The 13375-nt window shown below is 35.0% G+C and overlaps 1 long non-coding RNA gene across 1 annotated transcript; it reads left to right on the plus strand.

Annotated features, from left to right (window-relative positions):
• The first annotated feature begins 664 nt into the window (after positions 1-664).
• Positions 665-1434, plus strand: LOC133879504 (uncharacterized). The gene is made up of 3 exons (XR_009902104.1): positions 665-742; positions 1186-1264; positions 1371-1434. It is a non-coding gene; the product is annotated as an uncharacterized LOC133879504 (long non-coding RNA).
• The last annotated feature ends 11941 nt before the right edge of the window (positions 1435-13375 follow it).

The following is a 13375-nucleotide window of genomic DNA, read 5'->3' on the forward strand; positions in this document are numbered from 1 at the left end:
ATCAGCAATGTTTATTTGAAGCTTTCTTCAGACAGAAGGCTGACAAGGGTATTATTGGAGAAATTGTTGACTTACTCAGAATCCTCTAGACTTTTGAATATATGATCTTAGGATTGGTTAAGCATCAGATGGAGGGTTTCATCTAGTATCTTATGCTGAGATTGAAATACCGAAATGGTGGTTACAATGTAGGAGTGGCTGACATAATTTATGTGCTCCATCTTCTTGTATTAGGTGATTACCTTAACATTGCTACCATAATGCTATGCTCCTCATCTATCTCCATTTAAACATTTCTTTACGAATAAAAGTGAGTGGAGACATGTCCATTCATCTTCGTAATAGTGAACATCATTAGATTGGCTGTCATGCTAGCTATAACATGTTTTTATGATTGCTATTCATATGACCTTTTCTTCATTAATGACCTGTCCCTGCTCGAGTGTCATTTATATAATTGTCTGTAGTGGTTACTCTTATGTGCTGACTGGTTAGATACATTATATTTGCAAGTATTATGTAAATTTGCCGGACACAATTAGATAAGAGTATGCTGATGACCATATGTCGACCCTTTTGCTTTATCATCTTCTTTGATGGTTATAACATAATATTGATATGATGCATCTGCAGATTAATGTAAATAACCACTGTTTTTAAATTGCAGTGTTTTGGTTCACAGTGGCGGGGTGCATGGTGGACACTATTATGCTTACATTAGGCCAACCCTATCTGATCAGTGGTAATGATGTTTTCAAATGTTATGGCTGGTTTCAGTATTCTTACTTCTAATTTTTCATTGTTAGCTCATTAGACTTTTGACATGCTTGTGTCTATGCTATCAAGCTCGTTAATGTTTTCTGAAATGCTATCTAGTCTATGAAGCTTTAATGCTTTCTGAATTTGGGAAAGTTTACTACTAGAGCCTTGCTCATCATCTTTGCCATTCTACTTTTTTTGTTCCAATTCCTTTGCCGTTATAATTGGTCTATAGTTTCCTTTAAAAGTAGTACATAGAGTTAGTCACGCATCCACGGAACTGGGGTCATTGAAGCTCATTCATGTTTTTTGACATGTAGTCAAGTAGCTTTTGTTTCTTCTGTCTCAGATCAACCCCAATCTAATTAACATCTTGATGTTTCCCATGTGCTGTTAGATTTTATTACACTGATTTGTTACTTTTAGGTTTAAATTTGATGATGAACGAGTGGCAAAAGAAGATATCAAGAGGGCATTAGAGGAGCAGTATGGTGGTGAGGAAGAGGTAATTTTTCTCCGCATTACTTCCATCCAATTTTGGATGTTAATACATTCCTTTTTTTAATTGAGTTTTTAATTGATGCCTTTTCTGTTCTCTGCTACATGAACAGTTGCCACCAGCAAATCCTGGGTTCAACAATTCTCCATTTAAATTTACTAAATATTCAAACGCATATATATATATATATATATATATATATATATATATGCTTGTTTATATACGCGAAAGTGACAAGGAGAAAATAATTTGTAATGTGGATGAGAAGGACATTGCAGAACGGGTAAGATATTTGATATACATATTTTAAGTAATATGTGCTTTGGATGTCGCATCCAGATAAGGTTGAAGAAAGAACAAGAAGAAAAGGAGCAAAAGAGAAAGGAAAAAGCAGAGGCGCATCTTTATCCTATCATAAAGGTTAACAGCTTTCGAAATCTTCTCTGTCTCTCTCTCTCCCTTTGTGTGTGTGTATTTGCGTATAAATATATGTCTACAGATTACCACCTTTCTCTCTCAGTAGTTCTTGTTGCTTAATGTATATTTGTGGCTCATGGAGCATCATTCATCAGTTCTATTATTGCCTGCAGGTTGCACGCAGATTGGAAGTGATATATATATATATATACTTTGATCTTGTTGATCATGAAAAAGTTCATAGTTTTCGTATTCAAAAGCAGATGTCCTTTAACTTCTTCAAGGTATATTATGTGTTGTTTTACCTTTTATATAAAAATTTTAGGGTATGGTTGATGGTTTTGAAAAGTGTTTTTTGTTTTTGGCTTGAAAAAGTGTTTTGATGCGATATAAATGTGAGAAGTGCTTTTGGTGTGTGAGAAGTGTTTTTTGGTGAAGCCACATTTGAGAATATTTTTTGTCGGGTCCACTTAAGAAAATTGTTTGGTTGTGTTTCCAAAGAAGTAAATACTAAGCATGTTTATTTTTAAAAAATCCAAGCAAGTGTAAAGCCGACTTCTTACCTTAGAAAAAGAAAAACAAATTAAAGAAAAAAGAGAGTGGCAACATGGCCATCCTTACGGGAGAAGAGGGGGTGGTTGTGCGTCCATCCCAATCTGGTTGGGGTGGCCTTAGTTAGGGCGGCCGCGTAGCTACCCCTAGCCTATTGTAGTGGTTGTGCGACCACCTCTGATTAAGATAGGTGTTTGAGCAGCCACCCGTATTTGGTTGTAGTGGTCACGCGGCTACCCCTAGCTTCTTGTGGTGGCCACCTTTGACCAGGATAGAGGTGGCTGTGTTGCCTCTCCTCTTCTTTGCTGAGGGTGACCAAATGACCACTCGTTTTTTTTTTTTTTTTTGAAGTAATAATTCTCCCCCACACATGCAAAAATTAAGCACGTGTTTTATCAAAATATTTATCCAACGACTGAAAAGTTTTCTAAAAAGTGTTTTGAAAAGTGTTATGTATTTTGCATTCTGAATTGTTTGATAATTGATGTGTAATTTTTTATTTATTTTTTAATTAACATCTTATGACATCTAGTGTATGCATATGCTACTCCTTGTAATCATGATGAAATTATCATTTCTTTAATACTGATAGTAGCATTTTTTTCTTTCTTCTCAATCGATTATTTTGTTGTACATACATCCGTTTTGTGGTTGCATTATTAATTTTGGATTTCTAATTGAGATCAATCGACAAGGTTTATCTTTTGAATGATTATTGTGGGTGATCTCTATGTCAGTCTTATCAGACATTTTGTTTCCTTATAAAAAATGTTTGAGATTGACTGCAGCGAGACATTCTTTTGATACTCATTGTTAATCCACCTTTATTTATTTATTTTTATGTTTGTTGGATTAAATTTATATTATTCTAAATATTGCATTTTTCTCAGGCTAGGAAGAAGTTGCCAATACAGAAAAAAAGAAAAAAGAAAAAAGAAAAAAAAAAAGGGATTCACCACGTGTTACTGTAGTCACGTGGCCATATAGCAACGTGTCTTCTAAAACACGTTGCAATATGTAGGAGAAAAGTCGATGTAAGCATTTGGCCACGTGTAATTTGTACACGTGGCCATATGGCAGCATGTAATTATTCCACGTGGCCATGTGGTCACGTGTATTAATTACGCGTGGCCACATAGCCATGTGTACAAATTACACGTGGCTAAAATATTCATTTTTAAATTTTTTTTTTTAAAATTAAAATTTTAACCATCTATTTTATAAGCCACGTTGCCAATTGGCCACGTGGCAAATAATATACGTTGCTATTTGTTATTTGAAGGGAAGGAATGTAAGCGGGAGATTTAAGTTTTCTTTCCTTTTGTATTTTTATAAATTTTAAGTTTTCTTTCCCTTCCTTAAAAGTCGTGCCTGCCTTTCAACTCTTCCCCTCTCTCTCTCTCTCTCTCAAAGTGAACGAGTATCACATGTTGCCCTTGTTTTTTTTCCTTACATATATATCTCTCTTTCTCTCTCTCAATATTGAAATAAAAAAATAAAAATAAAACCTCTCTTTCAACTCTCTCTCTTTCGTCCTCGTCTCTCTCTGTCTCACTTTTTTTTTTCTTTTTTTTTTTTTTTCTTTTTTTTTTTTTTTTCAGAAGGTGACGACTCCCCCACCGGCCGCACGACTCGGTTGCAACCACCCGGAGAAGGTCGTTTGCGTCGTCGGTGACGGAGATTTAGGCGTCGAGCTCCACTCCAAACCCGATCCCCATGGAAGATCGGGTCCGATCTTCCATTTTTTCTTCCTTTTTGAACTCTCTTGGAACTCTGTGTTGGCCGGATGTTAATTTTGGGTTAAATTTCATGGGGGAGGAAGGGGAACAGAAATTGTTTTGGTTTTGTTTTGGTTTTTGAATCTAATTTTCGGGGACTGGGCATTTTGGTGATTCTTGGTTTTTGTTGGTGATTGTTGGTGATTTTTTGGTGTTTTGTTGGTGTTTTTTGGTATGCGGTCGACGGAGGATTTGGGTGATTTTTGGGGGATTTTTTTGAATGGATTTCATGGGGGAAGGAAGGGGAAGATTTCGCCGGCCTTGAAGAAGTTTCCGGCGAGGGAAAAAAAAAAGAAAAAGAAAAAGAAAGAAATTTCCGGCGAGGGCTAGAAAGAAGAAACTAGGGAAAAAAAAGAAGAAGAAGAAGTTCTTCTTTTTTTTTTTTTTCAAAAAATATTAAGCAGTTAGCGACGCGGGTTAATTTTACATGGCTAAAATATCCTATTTTTCGTTTCTTTTTAAAAATTACAAAATAAAAAATAAAATGCATTTAGCCACGTAGCTAAAATACACGTGGCTAAATAACCATGCGTATAAAATATACATTGCTAACTACACATTTAGTAACAACCGTATCAATAATGCGGGACTCACGTGGCTAGCAGTTAGCAACGTGAATGACCCTCGTACATGTGTCTAACTGTATGTGGCCCCGGAGTTTGATACCGGTGCAATTTCAACGTTTCTGGTTTTGGGCAAAACGCCAAAACCATACATACCTGCCAAATCGACCACTGACACCTCAGGAGGAAGTACTGCAATCTGTAAGTACTTGTTGACTTTTACTTTCATGTGTCAAGGATTACACCGAGTAGTATTCTCTGAGTTTTGATCTTTTGTAGTAGTCATTGATATTTTGTGTAACTACTAGAATACCTATATATAAGAACAATGGAGATATTTGAAGTTGTCCAATACTCATGGAATAAAGTATATCAATACAATGAGGGATTTTAGGTTTAGAAATGGAATAATATAATGTGTTGCAAAATCAATTTGGCATGGAAATTAATCTTTAACTTAGGCCTTTGAATTGAAAAATATAGTGAATTTGGTAAAGACCTTCATATATATATGGTTTTTTTTTGTTTTGTTTTGTTTTGTTTTGGAGAACTCATATAATAAGGTATCTTGAGAGGTGATTGGGAGATATTGTATGTTGTATGAAATAGAGGAGTTTCTTCTCCCTATATTGCAATTAAAAAATAGGGGAAGATATACTTTAGCCCATTGAATTATTACTATTTTTTTATTTACTCTTTCAAACTTTAAAAAGTGATATCGGGCCCCTCATACTATCCGTGCATGTCAAATTTGACATACTTTCATTTTTGTCCGCAAAGTACCATTAAAGTTATTAAAAATTGCTATTTGAAAAAAATTAAAAGCATTAAACAAGAAAAAAGGGGAAATTGAAAATACCAAAAATGGGTGGCCCTTTTAATATTAGCCCCTTTAATTTTTTTTTTTCCAATGGTTCTTATTTATTTTTGATAACTTCAAAGGTATTTTGGAGAGAAAAATGTAGAATTGTCTAATTTGACATGCGGTGGTAGTTCATGGAGCTTAATGTCACTTTTTAAAGCTTGGAGGTGTATATGAAAATGTGATGATAGTTTTGAGAGCTAAAATATATTTTCCCTCTAAAAATATATATGATAGAGGAGTAGCTAGTGGAGATATTGCAATTGAATTCCCACTCAGAAGGTTTATGTCAAGGATCAACATTGAGTTTTTTTTTTTGTCATTGGTTATAGATGAGCATAGTTGAACAGTCTTAATATATACAGTCCCGTGATGCAGATGATATCCTATATGAAAAAAAGACTTATGCTCCGTTTGTTTCGACGTAAAATGATTTCTTCATTTTACGTCGTAAAATATTTTCAACGAAATTATTTTCAGAAAAAATGTTTTTCTCGAAAATGTTTTCAAGCGTTTGGTTCGCACGAAAAAATTACGAAATGGGAAAATGCAATTGTTGCCGGAATCCGGCAATGTCCGGTTACTGTTGCCGGATTCCGGCGAGCATGTTTGGTCGGATCTCAGCCATTTTGGCCAAATCCGGCCGGATCAGTGGCCGGATCCTGTCAGATCCGATCATATCCGTCCGGATTCCGGCCACTTTGGCTAGATCCAGTCGGGTTCTGAGAATGGCCGGATTCCGACCAGTTTCGGCCGGAATTTGGCCCGCTGGCATCCGGCGACGGTAGGATTCCGGTGGCTGGATGTTGCCGGATTCAGGCTCAGCCTGGATTTTGACGATCGACCATTGCCGAATTCGAACAATCGGATATTAAATGTGCGTGCAAGAATGAGGAGTTTAATTTCGAAAAACGATTTACGGTTTTTAAAACCGTAAATCGTTTTTCAATAATTAAAGAAGCTTTTACAGTCAAACTGAAAATGATTTTCGTTGACCATTATTTAGGCCTCTACCAAACACAGTAAAATGCCGAAATTATTTTTCAAAAATCATTTTATGCCGAAACAAACAAAGCATTAAGTTTTAATTGTAGAGTATACTTTAGAATATAGGGGTTTGGACTAAGTCAAGCTGATGTCAAGGATGCAGAGTGCAAATTCAAAATTAAATATAGTGTATGTGTATTAATATATACTATCCAAATCCTTCTTTCTTTTCTATTACTTTTCTCTGTTAATTTGAAATACTCAAAAGGGTTTTTTGTTGTTTGTTTGTTTGTTTTTGTCTTTTATCATTTTCAGTGAACACTGGAATTTTCAGTTTGATCTAGATTGCGGTTTTCTTAGGGGTGACAATTCGTATTCGCATGTCAAGTTCGAATCATGTTAAAGCATGGCTAAGTGTGTAGTTTCTGGTGTAGCTCTTGTTTGAGGATTGGTTGCAAATGTTTAGATGGGCTGTTGGGTTTTATATTTGTGGGATTGATTGTTGTAAACATCCTGGGATATATCAAGCTTTGGTCTTTCTATCTTGTTGGAGTGTTTTTTTTTTTTTTTTTGGCTGAGCTCTCTGCATGAAAGAGAGAAAAGTGAGTTGAATTTTATTGAACAATATAGATCAGTTTGCCATTATATTTGCTTATAACATAACGTCTCCTTAATTCCATGAGTACCATTGTGCGGAAATACATGGTGGCTTCAGCCCCAAGCCACCAGTACCACGCAAAATGGTTTTCATTCAGCTCTCTGCATGAACGAGAGAAAAAAGTACGTGTTAAGTGTGTTGAATTTTCTTGAAAAATTATAGATCAGTTTGCCTATTATATTTGCATATAGAACGTCTCATTCCATGACCATTGGCCAAAATTCCATGGTGGCTGTGGTGGCCGAGCTATCGAGAGGGGGCAAACGCCCCCCTCGCACGCCAAAAACTTCCTCCAGATCAGGATCTGCCTTTGCGAAGCCCGCCCTCAGTTGAGAATTCAGGGGTGCTACCGTACCGGCAAGTGTATTTGGCGGTCAACGCCAATTTATTAAAGTTTGATTTTCGAACCACCCATCATGGCATCACCCGATGTGATCCCATTGGCTAGGACGGCTAGGCCACCCCTTGCTTCCCGTTTTTCTTTTCTTTTTATTTTTTGGAAAAATTGCACCGTTGGTCCCTGTGGTATGCCATAATTATTTTTCACTCCCTATGGTTTAAAATGTTCGTGAGAGATCCCTGTGGTATGCAATAATTACAAATCGATCCCTGACATTCAATTCTGTTAAAATTTTGGGGAATGATCATTGCACTCTTTGTGCACAACAATGGTACAACACCAAGGCACATTGGGGTGGGACCCAATGTGTGGGCCCCACCCCAATGTGCTTTGGTATTGTGTCATTGTTGTGCATTGTGAGTGTTTTGATAATTTCCCTAAAATTTTTAACAGATTCCGTCAAATGCCACGTCAGCGCCACGTGTCGTCATCTTATTGGTGACACGTGGCGCTGACACGTCTAATCTTAATAAAAAATAAAAATTTATTAAAAAATAAATAAAAATTCTTATTTTTTTTAAAAAAAATTAAAATTCAAAAAAAAAAAACAAAATAAAAAAAAAAAAGAAAAATCAAAAATGGGAAAGGGGGTGGCCAGCCAATGGGGGTGGCGCGCGGCCACCCCAGTGGCCGGGGGTGGCCATCGGGCCACCCCTAGATCTATGAGGGTGGCCGCGCGCCACCCCCGGCGGCCTCTGGGGGTGGCCGCGCGCTACCCCCATTGGCTGGGGGTGGCCTGGCCACCCCCTTTCCCTTTTTTGTTTTTTTGAATTTTAATTTTTTTTAAAAAATAAGTATTTTCATTTATTTTTTAATAAATTTTTATTTTTTTGTTAAGATGGACAAGTGTCGCCAATAAGATGGCGACACGTGTCGCTGACGTGTAGGGCTAATAGATTCCGTCAAAATTGTAGACGGAAAATCGACCCAGGGAGTAAAACGTAATTATTGCATACCATAGAGATCTCTCATGAACTTTTTGGTGGCCGCGCGCTACCCCCATTGGCTGGGGGTGGCCTGGCCACCCCCTTTCCCTTTTTTGTTTTTTTGAATTTTAATTTTTTTTAAAAAATAAGTATTTTCATTTATTTTTTAATAAATTTTTATTTTTTTGTTAAGATGGACAAGTGTCGCCAATAAGATGGCGACACGTGTCGCTGACGTGTAGGGCTAATAGATTCCGTCAAAATTGTAGACGGAAAATCGACCCAGGGAGTAAAACGTAATTATTGCATACCATAGAGATCTCTCATGAACTTTTTAAACCATAAGGACAGAAAAATAATTATGGCATACCACAGGGACTAACGGTGCAATTTTCTCTTATTTTTTTTATTTTTATTTTTTCAAAAAAAAAAAAGTATTTTTATTTATTTTTAATAAATTTATATTTTTTTTATTAAGATGGACACGTGTCGCCATCTTATTAGCGACACGTGACGCTCGTGGCTTTTAACGGAATCTGTTAAAATTTTTAATGAAATTTGACGGTAAAGATCGATTTGTAATTATTGCTAACCACAAGGATCTCGTATGAACTTTTTAAACCATAGGAAATAAAAAATAATTATGACATATTACAGGGACCAACGGTGTAATTATCCCTTTTTAATATATTATTGATTAAAACGCTGCGTTTATGTTAGCGTAATATTATTCATGTTGGCTCACTTCATCACTCTGACGTCATTCTCAACCCCTTCTATTCTAAGGTAGAATTATGAAGTTTGGCAAGCTCGATCTCACGGTACGTACCATTGTACCAACCCGAGAAATGTTTTCTTGTTTAGCCTATATCGCAGTATCTCTAAATTTTGGATTATTGGAGACAAATAAAGAAAATGACAAATTAAAGAGAATTAGATATTAAAAAAAAAAAAAAAAAAAAACCTGTAGAATTGAGAATGCAATTGTATCTCGGCATATCAATTGCATTTAAGATATTAGGGGTCATATGCCAAAAAAAAAAAAAAAATTAAAAACAAATATAAGATATTAGGGGCCATGGTTATATATATATATATATACAGGGGCCGACCTGCATAGGGCCAGGGGCCCTAGCCCTACTAAGCCCCAAAAATTTTTCCCAGTTTTGTTTTTTAAAAAAAATAAATAAAATTTTAATCTCTAATTTTTTAATTTTTTTAGTTTTGCCCTCCAAATATATATTTTTTTAATTTAGTCCTTCCATTTTTACAAGCCTGAATCCGTCACTGTGTATATATATATTAAAAAATATATATATTCTCAAGAAAAAGTTTGAACAAAGAAAAATAATAAACATACATACCTTATATATTTTATATAATTAATTTTTAAATTCACAACTGGATTTGTGAGATCTAATATGACTCTTATAAATCTAATAATGAATTTAAAAATAAAATGGGTGTAAATATATTTATATTATTTCTCTTTAAAGAAAGGTTCTTAATTGGAAAAATTGTACGAGGCAAATCTTGGGAGGTTTAGTGTTATCGGCCACATGCCAAAATAATAATAATAAAAAAAAAGGCTTAAATACCCCAGAGGTACTTGAGTTTTACGTATTTTTAAATTTAGTACCTCAGTTTCATTTCGTATCACAGGTAGTACCTGAATTTGGAAGAAAAAAACCCTAGGTAGTACCTGTCAGATTTCTCGTCCAAATTTCAACTTCTCGCCACGTGTCAACCGCTGAGGTTGACACGTGGCACCACTAAAAAAAAAAAATAATTAAAAATTACAAAATTAAAAAAATAAAAAAATGATTAAAATTAAAAAAATAAAAGAAAAAAAAAAAGAAAAAAAGAAAAAAAAAAAGAGGGGTGGCTGAGCCACCCCCTTGGCCAGTCTGGCCGGTCTATGGGGTGGTTCGGCCACTCCACAGTTGAAAAAAAAAAATAAAAAAAAATTGAAGGGTTTTGGCCCTAGGGGGTGGCCGAACCACCCCCTAGGGGCTACGAGGGTGGTTCGGCCACCCCAGACCGGCCAAGGGGGTGGCTCAGCCACCCCTCTTTTTTTTTTTTTTTTTTTTTCATTTTTTTTTTCATTTTTTTTTTAATTTTAATCATTTTTTTAATTTTGTAATTTTGTAATTTTTAATTTTTTTTATGTGGTGCCACGTGTCAATCTCAGCGGTTGACACGTGGCGAGAAGTTGAAATTTGGACGAGAAATCTGACAGGTACTAACTCGGATTTTTTTTTTTTTTTTCCAAATTCAAGTACTACCTGTGATACGAAATGAAACTAAGGTACTAAATTTAAAAACACATAAATCTCATGTACCTCTAAAATATTTAACCCTAACAAAAAACCTTCACGAAAGCTTCTTTTGTCAGATGCCAGGGGACCTTCGTGCCTGATTGCAATCCCTTGCTACGTACTTTTCCACTTTGCCCAAAAAGCTTCTTGCTAAATAAATGTGTGTACGTGAGGCTTATCTCGTACTAGCTTTATTTTCTTTAAAAGCATTAACTAACAGCAGATTTTTAATTATTTATTTTTTTTTTTTTATATTTAAAAAATAAAACTATTTTTTACTTTCTTATAAAAAAAAATTCATAAGTTATTTCCTTATCTTTTTCTATATTAATTAAATATTTTTTCTTACTCTTATTTTATTCTTTTTCTCTTTCATACTTTTTTTTTTTCTCTTCTTTATATCAATTAAATATATTTTTTTTATTAAAATAATACATAAAGAATGAGTAGTGTATATATATATATATAGAGAATTACTATTCATTTTCAATCTCCTTATTTAAATATAAGACATCTGCGGTGAATTTTTTTTTTTGATGTTTTTCATGAAATTTTCTCTAAATTGAGAGAATAGAGCCAATATAAGATAACTGTTGCTAATGCTCTAAAAGAAAAGATATAAACCTTTCCCCCGTTTTTCCAACAGGTCCTTCGCCTCCGGGCTCCGTAAGCAATAATAATAGCTCGTTTGGGTGCAATATTGCAAAGAACATTAAACCTTAGAATGTCTGTAAGGATAAAGATAATAACATTAATAAAATAATATGTACTTCTCATATGTTTAAAGAATATATATTCTTTTTATATGTAAGTTGTAAAATTTTTTTATCTAATATTTAATTTTATAAATATTCATTTATTCTTTTATATTATTATTGAGCCTTAATTCTTAAACTACAATTGAAAACGTTATATTTTATGTCTTAAAATATGAATGAATACAAAAAGCCTTTTATCAATCTTAAGGCCCAGCTCTAAGATCACTCGTGGGTCGTGAGACTCATACTTCTAACATTTTTTTAACGGGGAGTCGGGGACTATATCCTTTTTAGACGCAACAAAAATTTTATAACTTAATAATAAGCTTAAGAATAAATCAGTGTAAAATCTGGCTACATACCTCGAAAAATGACAAACTGTTCACTCCTCCATCTCCCACGAGTTCGTCCCTCTCCCACCGTGGCCGAGGATATCTTTACCGGACCAACCCACGAGCTCCTCCCTCTCCCACCGTGGTCCTCCATCTCCTCCCCTTCAACACACTCCTGCTTCCGACCGATGAGCCGGGCCACCAAAAGAGGTAAGCTTTTTCTCTATTGTTTTCATTTTTTTTGTTTAATTAATTATTTTGATTTCTTCTCCCCACGAGTGACCCACAAATTTGTGGCTTTTGGGTGTTTATTTTATTTTATACAAACTTCTTCCAGATTAATGAGACTTGAAATGTTGGCTTGGAAAATTCTTCGTACTCTGTTTTCTGGAACCCAGTGATTGTTTTGTTTTTGTTTCAATATTACGCTAACCTAAACGCAGCGTTTGCTCAGAAACAAACAAACAAACAAATAAAAAAAATAATAATAAACGCAGTGTTTTAATCAATAATAATATTAAAAAAAGCCAGTGTCACATGTCACATGTGACGTGTGGCTTATGATGTGTGACGTGTCCTCGTTTAATACATGGAGACAGTAACGGTATTCGTCTAAAGGTATCCCAATTGAGTCGGCATGAAATCCTCGTTAGGAAAATATTTGGCCTTCATAACTCCAGCAACTAGAGACTCATGAAATTTTAGTACCCTCCAACTTTGCTTTGCTAGCAAAGCTCCGTTAAAGATCTCCAAATTCCAAAACCTCATGCCTCCCTTCATCGTAGAAGCCCCAAGACTATCCCAACTCATACATGCTACACTTTTAACATCTCCCGATCGACCCTTTCAAAATCGACTCATCATTGATTGAGGTTCAAATACAGTTTCATAGGCAACTGGAAGACGTTCATGTTATAAGTTGGGATAGCCTGGATCACTGCATTTAGCAAAATTTCCTTCCCTACCTGTGACAAAAGTCTTCGTATTGAATCGACCCACTAAGGCAGAAAGCTCCATATACTTTTCATAGCAAGAGAATACTAAAATACCTGCCGAAGAACGGATAAAGGCCTTGAACTTTCCTAACTTCATAATTCTAGCTTAAAAGGGGTTGAGAATGACGTCAAGTGAGCACAACATTAATAATTCCTAAACAAAGTTGGGCCATCTTTACTTCGCATGTCAGAAGTTGTGTTTAAATAATTAAGAACCGGCAACGTAACAGAGCAACTATCAAATAGGAATGTAGCCATCGTCTCAGAGAGGTTAATAGTAACGTGGCATCACCAGATTGATATTAATATTATTGACAATTACGGGTGTATAATCGGTTGTGGTTATAGTTATTTGGTCATAAGACTCATAACTATAACTAAGGTACTCAGCTATTATCATTTCAATAACCGCAACTACAATCAATTTATCGATTGCAGTTTTTATCAACAGCCGGTTATCCGGTTATTAAAAATCAATTATTAATTGAATAATTGATTTTCATATGTTGTTGAATCTTTTTCATATATATTTTTTAATTTGATATTTAGCCATTTAATATTCATTGCTAAA

Source organism: Alnus glutinosa, chromosome 10, assembly GCF_958979055.1.
Source record: "Alnus glutinosa chromosome 10, dhAlnGlut1.1, whole genome shotgun sequence".
NCBI classification, from domain to species: Eukaryota; Viridiplantae; Streptophyta; class Magnoliopsida; order Fagales; family Betulaceae; genus Alnus; species Alnus glutinosa.